Source organism: Erythrolamprus reginae, chromosome 3 (genome assembly GCF_031021105.1).
Source record: "Erythrolamprus reginae isolate rEryReg1 chromosome 3, rEryReg1.hap1, whole genome shotgun sequence".
NCBI lineage: Eukaryota > Metazoa > Chordata > Lepidosauria > Squamata > Dipsadidae > Erythrolamprus > Erythrolamprus reginae.
Window position 1 is genome coordinate 93,796,572 of NC_091952.1, and position 12,434 is coordinate 93,809,005.

The following is a 12,434-nucleotide window of genomic DNA, read 5'->3' on the forward strand; positions in this document are numbered from 1 at the left end:
AACTTCAGCAATACAATGTTTGTATCTTTGTAGGGATAAATAGATGCACATACATTCAGAATTTATATTTTTTTAGAAGTTAGAAGTTAGCAGAAATTAGCAATAGAGGCAGCTGCCATATTCTTATGGAAGGCTAAATTAACTCCTTCATTTACACCATGCTAATTCTACAGGCATGGGGGAACTAAGATACCCCCAGGCTTATATAGTTTACGCATGGTATGATTGTGTTGTATGGTTTTAATATTGGGTTTTTTAGATGTTTTTAATATTAGATTTGTTATACTGTTATTATTTTGTTGTGAGCCGCTCCGATGGGGTGGGGGAGACATTAATGGAAAGAAGAATGAATGAAGAGAGGGATTTTACTACAGACTTTAAAGACTGATAAAAGAGAATGTTTGTAAATGAGGAATCCTTGATGCTCTCTGAGCTGGGAGGTTTTTTTGCAGACATTGCATTACCAAATTAGATAACATCATCAGTGTATTGATAATGTTACTTAATTTGATAATGAAAACACCTGTAAAAACCTCCCAAGCTAAGAGAACACCAAGGATCCCACTTTATAGGCTGGAGATTCCCCCATGTCTGCTAGTGCTTAAAGACCAAGTATGAACTTTCTTAGTAATCTTCCTGTTTACTGAAGTTTCTCTAGGGGATAAAAGGGATTTTCTTTATTTGCAGATAGGTAAAAGGCTGGTTTATTATTAGGTAATATTCTTAACAATTATTTTCTTTAAAAATGGCATATTTCTTCTACAGTTGCCTTTTGAGATGAATTATTACTTTCCCATTTAAAAATATTTTTTTTGTTCAGCTTTTAATTATTTTGTGACAAATAATAAAATCTTGACTATTCGAACAATAACCCTTTCCTAAAGTAAAGCAGTTCCAGACTTTTAATTTTTGCTCCTTCCCTTTTTACCTCCTTTTTTTAATGACCCAGCCAATTATTTTTTTTTAAAGAGCCAAACTGATTTTTGGAATGAGTGTGAGTAATGAAAGAAAGGCTCCTTGGTGTTGTGGTTGGCTCTGGCCCAGCTCCTGCCCCAAGGAATGTGGAGGTGGATGCAGGGGAAACATCAACATGTCATAGGCCTGTTTTATTGCTGACAGAGGCAGGTAGTGCAGTTTCCTCAGACAAAGAAGAAGGTGGGGGTGACTTGGAAGAGGGGGGCTTGGCACACAGCCCAGGAAGCCAATCTCCATTATCTTCGGTTGATTCGGATGAGGAAGTATTAGACCCACGCATGCGCAGAATTATGCATAGAAGAGACCAATTGCAGAAATATTACAGGAGATAAGAGAGGCCACCTGTGTTTGGGTGGGGCTCCAGTAATTAGAGCTGCTGATATAAATAGCAGCGTGTTGGTTTGGCCGTTGTGGAAGATTATCTGATGGTTGTTCTTCAGGACTTTGCCTTACTGTTTCCAGACTTTGTTGATTTTTCACAACTTTGAAATCAAAGCAGAGCAAAGTGTGTGTGTGTTTCACTTCATGGAAGAAGAAGGGCTGTGACGGTTCTTCACAGCTGCTAGCTAAGTACTTAAAGACTGATTAAGGGGATTGTACAGACTACCAGGTTATTTTGGGACGAGTTCTCTTTGCAATACAAAAAGGGTGCTTTGTTTCTTTTGAATTTTTGTGATAAAGAACATTGTCTTTGAACTTTCAAGTGTGTGTGTCTGAAATTTGTACCCTTGAATTTTCAGGAGACTCTTACCATAAAGCCAGGCAGAACACTTGGTAGCTCATGGTATTCCTTTTAGAAGGAAAGAAAGTTTAACTGAATCGCTTCCATGTGCTCCTTTAAAAAAAATGCACTTGGAGGATATTCCATAAAATAGGGAGTCATGGAAAAGGTAATCTTTCTAGGTACCACTAGATGGCACTATTTCAAGTAGGAGATGAGGACCACAGCTATCCTATCTGATCTATTGAGACATTTAGGTTCCCCCAGGGAGAAGAACTCCTACAAATAACCTGATTTTTCAAGAAATTTTGTCAAGAAAACTGCAGCAACTAGTCTAGGTAGGGACTATGAATCAATCTTGATGTGACGGCACACCTACTCACCTACTAATATTATTGGGGGTTTTTAAAAAAATAACCCTGCTGATCATATTTGCAACTCATATCAAAATAGTGAAGAATCAGCATTTGAGAGCCAGTTTCACAGAATGTGAAGATATGTGATTGTTAAGAATTTAATACTTAACACCAAAAGTTTTTTTTAAAAGTAAGAAATTGACCACACCTTGAAATTAGGGAAATCTAAGGATGAAAAATGGCCCAATTCGGTATGAGGGGAGGGGGGTTGTATGCATGTGCATTCCAATCACCAGCAGGGATGCCCAAACCAGGAATATTTCACCTCTGAACATGCGCCATCGAGCACAAATGGGACATATATCTGAAATATGATGCATATTTCTTTATGGATATTTTTCAGGGACATGCAGGGTAATCTGCTCAAATGGAAAAGGGGGGACATGATCGAAACATTTAAATATGTTAAAGGGTTAAATAAAGTCCGGGAGGGAAGTGTTTTTAATAGGAAAGTGAACACAAGAACAAGGGGACACAATCTGAAGTTAGTTGGGGGAAAGATCAAAAGCAACATGAGAAAATACTGTATTATTTTACTGAAAGAGTAGTAGATCCTTGGAACAAACTTCCAGCAAACGTGGTAGATAAATCCACAGTAACTGAATTTAAACATGCCTGGGATAAACATATTCTACTACGGCTTGACTTCCTGACTCCAATCCTTCCCCGCAGGGAGGCGGAACCAATGAAGATGTTCCGCCCCAGACGCCTAATGGATCCAGAGGGTTTCCAGACGGCGCTTGGGGTTATTCCAGAGGCACTCATCCACAGTTCGGCAGAGTCTCTTGCGGAGGCCTGCAATACGGCTGCTGCGGAGGCTCTCGACCGGATTGCGCCTTTGCGACCTCTCCGTGGCGCTAGACCCCGTAGAGCTCCATGGTTCAACGAGGAGCTCCGGGAGTTGAAACGCCAAAAGAGACGTCTAGAGAAGCGATGGAGGAAGAGTAGGTCTGAATCTGATCGAACACTTGTAAGAGCTTTTATTAAGACTTACAAAGTGGCGCTCAAGGCGGCAAGATGCGCGTACCATGCCGCCTTGATTGCATCAGCGGAATCCCGCCCGGCCGCTCTGTTTAGGGTGACCCGCTCCCTCCTTAACCAGGGGGGAGTTGGGGAGCCCTTGCAGAGTAGTGCCGAGGAGTTTAACACGTTTTTCGCTGATAAAGTCGCTCAGATCCGGGCCGACCTCGACTCCAATTGTAAAACAGAGTCGACTGACAACGAGTCAGTCGAGGTGACTGGGGCACGTACTTGTCCACCTGTCTGGGAAGAGTTTGATCTGGTGACACCTGATGAAGTGGACAAGGCCATTGGAGCTGTGAGTTCCGCCACCTGTTTACTGGATCCGTGTCCCTCCTGGTTGGTCTCGGCCAGCAGGGAGGTGACACGGAGCTGGGCCCAGGAGATTACCAACGCTTCCTTGGGGAGGGGAGTTTTTCCATCACTCTATAAAGAAGCGCTTGTGCGCCCCCTCCTCAAGAAGCCTTCCCTGGACCCAGCAGTACTTAACAACTATCGTCCAGTCTCCAACCTTCCCTTCATGGGGAAGGTTGTCGAGAAGGTGGTGGCACTCCAGCTCCAGCGGTCCTTGGAAGAAGCCGATTATCTAGGTCCCCAGCAGTCGGGCTTCAGGCCCGGTTACAGCACGGAAACCGCTTTGGTCGCGTTGATGGATGATCTCTGGCGGGCCCGGGACAGGGGTTTATCCTCTGTCCTGGTGCTCCTCGATCTCTCAGCGGCTTTCGATACCATCGACCATGGTATCCTTCTGCACCGGTTGGAGGGGTTGGGGGTGGGAGGCACTGTGCTTCAGTGGTTCTCCTCCTACCTCTCTGGCCGGTCGCAGTCGGTGTTAGTGGGGGGTCAGAGGTCGACTCCGAGGTCTCTCCCTTGTGGAGTACCCCAGGGGTCGGTCCTCTCCCCCTTGCTATTTAACATCTACATGAAACCGCTGGGTGAGATCATCCAAGGACATGGGGTGAGGTATCATCAATATGCCGATGATACCCAGCTTTACATCTCCACCCCATGCCCAGTCAACGAAGCGGTGGAAGTGATGTGCCGGTGCCTGGAGGCTGTTGGGGCCTGGATGGGTGTCAACAGACTCAAGCTCAACCCGGATAAGACGGAGTGGCTGTGGGTTTTGCCTCCCAAGGACAATTCCATCTGTCCGTCCATTACCCTGGGGGGGGAATCATTGACCCCCTCAGAGAGGGTCCGCAACTTGGGCGTCCTCCTCGATCCACAGCTGACATTAGAGAACCACCTTTCGGCTGTGGCGAGGGGGGCGTTTGCCCAGGTTCGCCTGGTGCACCAGTTGCGGCCCTATCTGGACCGGGACTCATTACTCACAGTCACTCATGCCCTCATCACCTCGAGGTTCGACTACTGTAATGCTCTCTACATGGGGCTACCTTTGAAAAGTGTTCGGAAACTTCAGATCGTGCAGAATGCAGCTGCGAGAGCAGTCATGGGCTTACCCAGGTATGCCCATGTTTCACCATCACTCCGCAGTCTGCATTGGCTGCCGATCAGTTTCCGGTCACAATTCAAAGTGTTGGTTATGACCTTTAAAGCCCTTCATGGCACTGGACCAGAATATCTCCGAGACCGCCTTCTGCCGCACGAATCCCAGCGACCGATTCGGTCCCACAGAGTGGGCCTCCTCCGGGTCCCGTCAACTAAACAATGCCGGTTGGCGGGCCCCAGGGGGAGAGCCTTCTCTGTGGTGGCACCGGCCCTCTGGAACCAACTCCCCCCGGAGATCAGAACTGCCCCTACTCTTCCTGCCTTCCGTAAACTCCTCAAAACCCACCTTTGCCGTCAGGCATGGGGAAACTAAATATCTCCCCCTGGGCACGTTGAAGTTATATATGGTATGCCTGTATGTGTGTATGTTAGTATTGGGGATTTTCTTAAACTTATAATATTTTAATTAATTGGATTGTATTGGATTGTTTTTCACTTGTTGTGAGCCGCCCCGAGTCTTCGGAGAGGGGCGGCATACAAATCCAAATAATAAATAAATAATAAATAAATATATCCATCCTAAGATAAAATACAGGAAATAGTATAAGGGCAGACTAGATGGACCATGAGGTCTTTTTCTGCCGTCAAACTTCTATGTTTCTATGTGCTATTCATTTAAAAGGGTTAGCATGTATTTTCTGGGGTTTTTTTTTAAGCCACTTCTAGAGTAAGTGCAGATAAGAAGCATTCCAAGCTTATCATCTGTCCCTCTGCTGAGACAAAACCCACTATAACAAGAAATCTTTGTCTCTAGAGGATCTGCTTCTATGCAGCTAATACACAGCATACATCATTTTCTCACCAATGAATTTCCTGGAAGACAACAAAGTACTCTGGAGACAAGCATATCCATCAATGGCACACCCAATAGATCTCAATTATATTAATTACAATAGACTTTCTAATGAGCGAAATGTCAAGCACTGGATCTATGCCCAATGCTAATAATTCATTCATTCCCAGCTGGCACTCTTTCACAGCCAAGCACTGATGCCTCATGCACTCTGACACCCAAACATTGGAGTGAAGTGGTTATACTTCAGCAGTAGATGTTAAAACACAAGTGGGCTATATTAATCAAACACTCCAGATTCTTCAAGTACCCAGCTAAATGCCATTTTGTGTCACCTTGCAAATGCCAGTAGTTTTACACAACAGTGGAAGGGGAAAAAGATTCAGTCAGTCAATCAATCAATATGTCAGTCAGTTTTATGCCACCCATGCATCAGATCCATGGGTATGTAGGAGAACAACTGAGGTTTTGGGAACTGATAGGTTTTACACAGTATAAAATAATGTTATGACATATTTGCTATAAATTGTGGCATGTATTTGGCCATTACAAATAAGGTCCAAGGTAGACTGCACCCAACATGTTTCCCCAAACATAAGACACTGTCTTATATTTTTTTGAACCCTGAAATAAGTGCTTGGTCTTATTGCCACGCACTCTAAAGCCCAATTGGGCTTATTATCAAGGGATGTCTTATTTGGGGGGAAACAGGGTAACAAATGGGGTCTTCTCTAAACTGTCTTTCTTTCTTTCCTTCTTTCTTTCTTTTTTCCAAGTTGGCATCAATCAATCAATCAATCAATCAATAAATAAATAAATAAATATAGCAAGCCTTGGGAGAGGAATGCAATGGAAAACTTTTCTTTTCTCAAAGTCTTTTCCTTTCCTTTCAAAATATGAATGTGACATTTTTAGGGGCAAAATGGAATTATTCTCCCTTTCTCCTTCAGCACTCAACGTCTTCTTGAAAGCTTCAAGGTTTTTCTCAGGCAGTTCTATTCAAGGTTTTATAATACAGTTCCTTTTGCCAACCCCTCAGAGGTAGTTATAACTTGTCAACCTGGAAAAAAAAAAGTCGGAGCCAATGGGTGTCGTTCATTGTGCTGATTTACAGGAAAGTGCAGCAGAAAAAATATAAAGAATATCATTTAGTGCCCTGCCCTGAGCTACGGCTTTTCTGAAGCAACAAAATTTACTGCCCATCTGTTCTACACCAAAATTAAAACATATCGCAATTCTTTTTTTTAACATATTCTAATATTTGTCTTGTTCCAAAGTTATTATCCTGGCTCCAAAACTACAATTTCTCTATTGCATTTGAAAGCCTCCGAAAAACAACTTTTGGCTTTGGAAATAGCTATGTCTTTTTTTTTTCATTGAAAAGGTTTTATTTTATTTTTATTCCCATACAGATATTTCGCATATTCATTATCTCATTCCTCATTTCATTCGTTTACAAAAATTTTACATATATATTCTATATTTATTTTATTGCTTTATTAGTTCAAGGTTACTTTTTTACCACCACCCCTTCCTATCTCATATAATCCTTCCTTCTCCTTCCCTTTCTTTCCTTCCTCCTTCTCCTTAAGAACTTGAAAATTAAGGGAGACTAGGATAGATCTATTTCAGCCTTGTTCTGGCCTCATCAACTAGCCATACCCTCACTGGGATTTGAACTTGTAGCCTTTGCCTTGTACGGCAGAGAATTAACCTCTAGGATAAAGTATCTAATCCCTTTATGTATAGATTATAGATTAATATATATATTAATTCCTTTAATCTATGTCTTTTATTTTTATAAGTTTTGTCTATTAATACACTTCAAATTTAAATTTTCCTTTTTTATCTTCCCCATTCCCCTTATCTCTTTCGAGTGTTATATCTGGGTTACATCATTGACTTATATTCAAACTTCTTTATTTATATTAATTTTCTAATAATCTATAAAACTTCCCCAACATATTTTAATACAATGAATCATCTTTATCTTTTAATCTTAATGTTCATCTATTCATTTCACAGTCCAAATTTTTAATTATCTGCTCATCTCCAAGAATGATTCCTGCTTTCCAATTTTGTGCAAAACAATCCTAGCTCCTGTTACTCCATTCATTATAATTGGATTGTAGTCTGCCCATATATTTGGTTCAATTTCAATCATTTCTATTTTAGTCAAAATTTCCAATGATACCCACATTGTATCTATTCTTGACCATGACAAATGTCTATTTGAGTAGAACATGCATTGTCTTTCTTCCATATTCCTCTGTCTCCATGCGTCTTGTAGTATTAATTCATCCATCATTTAAAAATGTTTTTGAAACAGACTTTCTCTGTTTTTTATTTACTTTGGTTGATCTATAATCCAGTTCTTTATCTACAATTGCATTAACATCTCCTACTATACATATATCTTCATCTTCATATTTGATTATTTTTCTAAGTAATTTTCTATAAAATTCTTCTTGTTTATCATTTGGAGCATAGATTGCTACTATCAGTACTTTCTTAAAGTTCATTATTATTTCAAACATTAATATTTTACCTTTTAGGTCTTCATATAGTCTATGGAGAGGGGTGGCATACAAATCTAATAAATAGATAGATAGATAGACAGACAGATAGATAGATAGATAGATAGATAGATAGATAGATAGATAGATAGATAGATAAATTTCTGACTGCATTTCTTGTTTAATATAAAAACACTCCTGTTTTGGATTGATCTATTAATTATATATATAATTTTCCAAGTTTCTCATATTCTAGGTATTTTCTATGTTGTTCTGTAATATGTACTTCTTATAAACAAATAATCTCAAATTTTAATTTTTATAATTTATTTACTTTCATTTTTATCACTGAATTTAATATATTTATATTTAATGAAATTATTTTTATCTCTCCTTCCATCTCTTGTATTTATTTAATGGGCTAGTTGCTCTAGTTACTTCGTTCCTTAGATTCTTTTGACCGAGTTCCTTCTCTTATTGCTCTTTCCTCCCATTCTTATTGTTTATCTTTATCTTTCTTCTTCCTTTCTTTTTCCTTTATCTGTTGAGTCTTCTTCTAAGAATTCAATATATTGATAATAAAATGACTCTGCTTTATCCTAAGTATCCAGTCTGTCTTTGTTCTTGCCAATTCACCAATTAACCTTCAGGCATTAGCCATCTAAATTTCACTCCTCTGAGATTTAGTCAAAATTTTATATGTTTTTCAAGTATCTCTCACGCTTCTGGGAATTTGTTCTGAAATCACAATTTCTTTCATCTTGTGTTTTAATGTAGCATTTCTTGTCATCTGTAAGATCTAGTTTCTCGCTGCTTTTTTGGTGAATCTAACATGTATTTCTCTTGGTAATTTATGTCTCATAGCATATCTTGTATGGACTATGAATATTTTTTCAACCTCATTCAAAAACCTCTCCCTACTTTCTATTGGGTCTGCCAACATCTCCACTATTATTTCTGGTAAATTTTCTCCTTTTTCTTCTTCAATATTTTGGAAGCATATACAATAGTCAGCATGGTCCCCCTCCATTGTTATGACTGCGCTCTCATGATTTTCCCCAGAAATCGTTGTATTCAAATTCATCTCTTCCACATTTTTCTCGGTTTTATCACTCCTTTTTTCTACTATTTGGATTCTTTATAATAATAATTAATAATAATTTATTAGATTTGTATGCCGCCCCTCTCTGCAGACTCGGGGTGGCTCACAACAATAATAACAGCATACAATAGACAAATCTAATATTTAAAAGAAGAAAAATATCTAAAAGCCCATTATATAAAACCATACAACACAAACATACCATACATAAACTATATAAGCCTGGAGGGAAATGTCTCAATTCCCCCATGCCTAGCGGTATAGGTTGGTCGTAAGCAATTTACGAAAGACAAGGAGAGTGGGGGCAGTTATGATCTCTGGGGGGAGTTGATTTCAGAGGGCTGAGGCCACCACAGAGAAAGCTCTTCCCCTGGGGCCCACCAGATGACACTGTTTAGTCAACAGGACCCAGAGAAGGCCAACTCTGTGGGACCCTATCGGCTGCTGGGATTCGTGTGGCAGAAGACAGTCTCGGAGGTATTCTGGTCCGATGCCATGTAGTGCTTTATAGGTCATTATCAACACTTTGAATTGTGAGTGCAGGCTGCGGAGCAGGCCACGGAGTGTTGGAGAAATGTGGGCCAACCTAGGTAAGCCCACAATAGCTCTCGTGGCTGCAATCTGCATGATCTGAAGTTTCCGAACACTCTTTCTTCCCTATCATTTCTTTCATATCCTTAACTTCATCCTATTTTATCATTTATTATTTTACTTCCTCCTTTACTCTCTCAAGTCTTGGTGTATTGTCAGTAACAAACAAACCTTTTTAAATTCAGAATTCATCTTTTCTTATTGTGCTGCTGCCTCAGATGTCTTATGCTTACTACCAAGGAGTGGGGAGTTACCTTCTTACTCATTTTCTACTCCATATTAATAATAGAAAAGAGTAGAAAAAACAGAAAATAAAGAATAAAAATAACAAGAAAAAAACCATCACAATCTATAGGTTCTTGTTACCTCAGTCCAGTAAATATGATAATAAAGGTCAAAAGTAGAAAAGGGTATATCAACAAGAAATAAAGGAAGGAAGGAAGGAAGGAAAATCTAGGAAAAATAAATCTCATCAAAGAGAAAAATAGGGAAAAATATATAATCTGGTCTCTTATTTGAAATGTTAATAATATAAATTTAAAAAGAAGGAATTTACTTCAAAAAAAGAGATTTTTTTTAATAAACTCCCAGACCAAACTTCACCACTCTTTTCTCTTTAAAAAAATGGGGGAAGAGAAATATCTCCAAAAAACCCCCAATGCCAATGATATGAGAACTAAGTCCCTCAAATTTCTACTTTAAGGTCTCTTCGCTATTATTTCCAACAAAAACATGTTCATGTTATTCTTCTTTGTCTATTAGATGGCAGTATTATACTCCAAAACTCAGTACATTTACTTTCAGTTTTAACTTTCAATAACCATTTTGAAAAAGAAAATGTATAGAATATAAAAATAAAAAAATTCCCAATCTTGCTTTCCAGATTTTTTTTCTTTCCATCATTCAAAAGTCTTTTCAGGTTTTTAATTTTCTGGTCTCTAATTGTCTGCCACTGTTATTTGAGTGTAGCGATAGCCATTTTTCTGCTCTGCTTCACTTTTCTCCAAACTTTTTTTCCAAATTCTTCCTTAAAGGAAAGCCACTTTAAAAATAGGGTTCTTGTTTGCAAGATCAACATAAAAATATCTCAACAAGATGGTTTGCTGTTCCTCACTTGTTCAGAGTGGTCGCCCCAACTTTTGACAGCTCAACAATAGCTATGTCTATACAGTGGTACCTCTACCTAAGAATGCCTCTACTTACGAACTTTTCTAAATAAGAACCAGGTATTCAAGATTTTTTTGCCTCTTCTCAAAACCATTTTCCACTTACAAACCTGAGCCTTCAAAACTGTAACCAGAAAAGGCAAAGAGAAGCCTCCGTGGGGCCTCTCTAGGAATCTCCTGGGAGGAAACATGGCCAGAAAAGGCAGGGAGAAGCCTGTGTGGGGCCTCTCTAGGAATCTCCTAGGAAGAAACAAGGCTAGAAAATGTGGGGAGAATCTCCTGGGAGGAAACAGGGCCTGAAAAGGCGGGGAGAAGCCTCCATGGGGCTCTCTAGGAATCTTCTGGGAGGAAACAGGGCCTCTACCCTCCCTGTGGTTTCCCCAATCGCACACATTATTTGCTTTTACATTGATTTCTATGGGAAAAATGCTTCTTCTTGCAAATATTTCTACTTAAGAACCTGGTCATGGAATGAATTAAGTTCGTAAGTAGAGGTACCACTGTAGTTACATGTTAAATTATTGGCTGAGGTCAAAGACAAAGAAAAATACATTTTAAATAGATATCTCAGTCTATGTTGAAAGATTATGGAAAAGAAACGTAATTGTTGTTACGCGACTTGGATCCAAAGAACATGATGAGATGAGAAGTCTTGCTAATACAAAACAGAATCCCCTTAACTCTGCCTAAAATGTCAAAGAGGAAAAAATAGATTTGTTCCAACTTCAAATAAGCAAAAATACAGCCAGAAACCAATCAATCTAGGTCTTTCTCTCTGCCAGTTCCAGAGCTGCTTCTGCCCTTCAAGAAAAACCACAAGTGGAAGCATCTTCACAAACATGAAATGCAATGAAAATGGCTTCAAAAAAAATGGCAAAGCATTAAAGATTACTATTAGCCTATACAACATTGGCTAATCATATTTCAAATTGGACAGGAAGCATAAACAGCTGAGATGGCGCAATAGGTAGATGGCTGTACTGCAGGCCACTGAAGCTGACTATAGATCTGTAGGTCAGTGGTTCAAATCTCATCACCTGCTCAAGATTGACTCAGCCTTCCATCCTTCCAAGCTGGGTAAAATGAGGACCCAGATTATGCTGGCTCTGTTAAAAAATGCTATTGCTAACATGTTGTAAGCTACTCTGAGTCTCAGGAGAAGGGCAGCATAAAAAATCGAATGAATGAATGAATGAATGAATGAATGAATGAATGAATGAATGAATGAATGAATGAAATAAAGTGACAAAAGAAAAAAGTATGAGATCATCTCCATCCTCAGTTGACTTACTAGTTTAGTTCTCTTTCAATCTGTACAAGAGTTACAGAAGAAAGAATATTGGTCAAATACCAGGACACTTGATTGGTCTCTATAGCTAGTCCTTAACTTACAACAGTTCCTTTACCATTCAAGTTACAATGGCACTGAAAAAAATTATCTTAAGACCATTTTGCACACTTAGGACAATTGCAGTGTCCTTTGGTCATGTGACTAAAATCCAGCTACTTAGCAATTGTATCATATTTATAACAGTTGCAGTGCCCCAGGGTCATGTGATCACCTTTTGTGACCTTCCAACAAGCAAAGTCAATGGAGGAAACCAGATTTGCTTAACAACCACGTT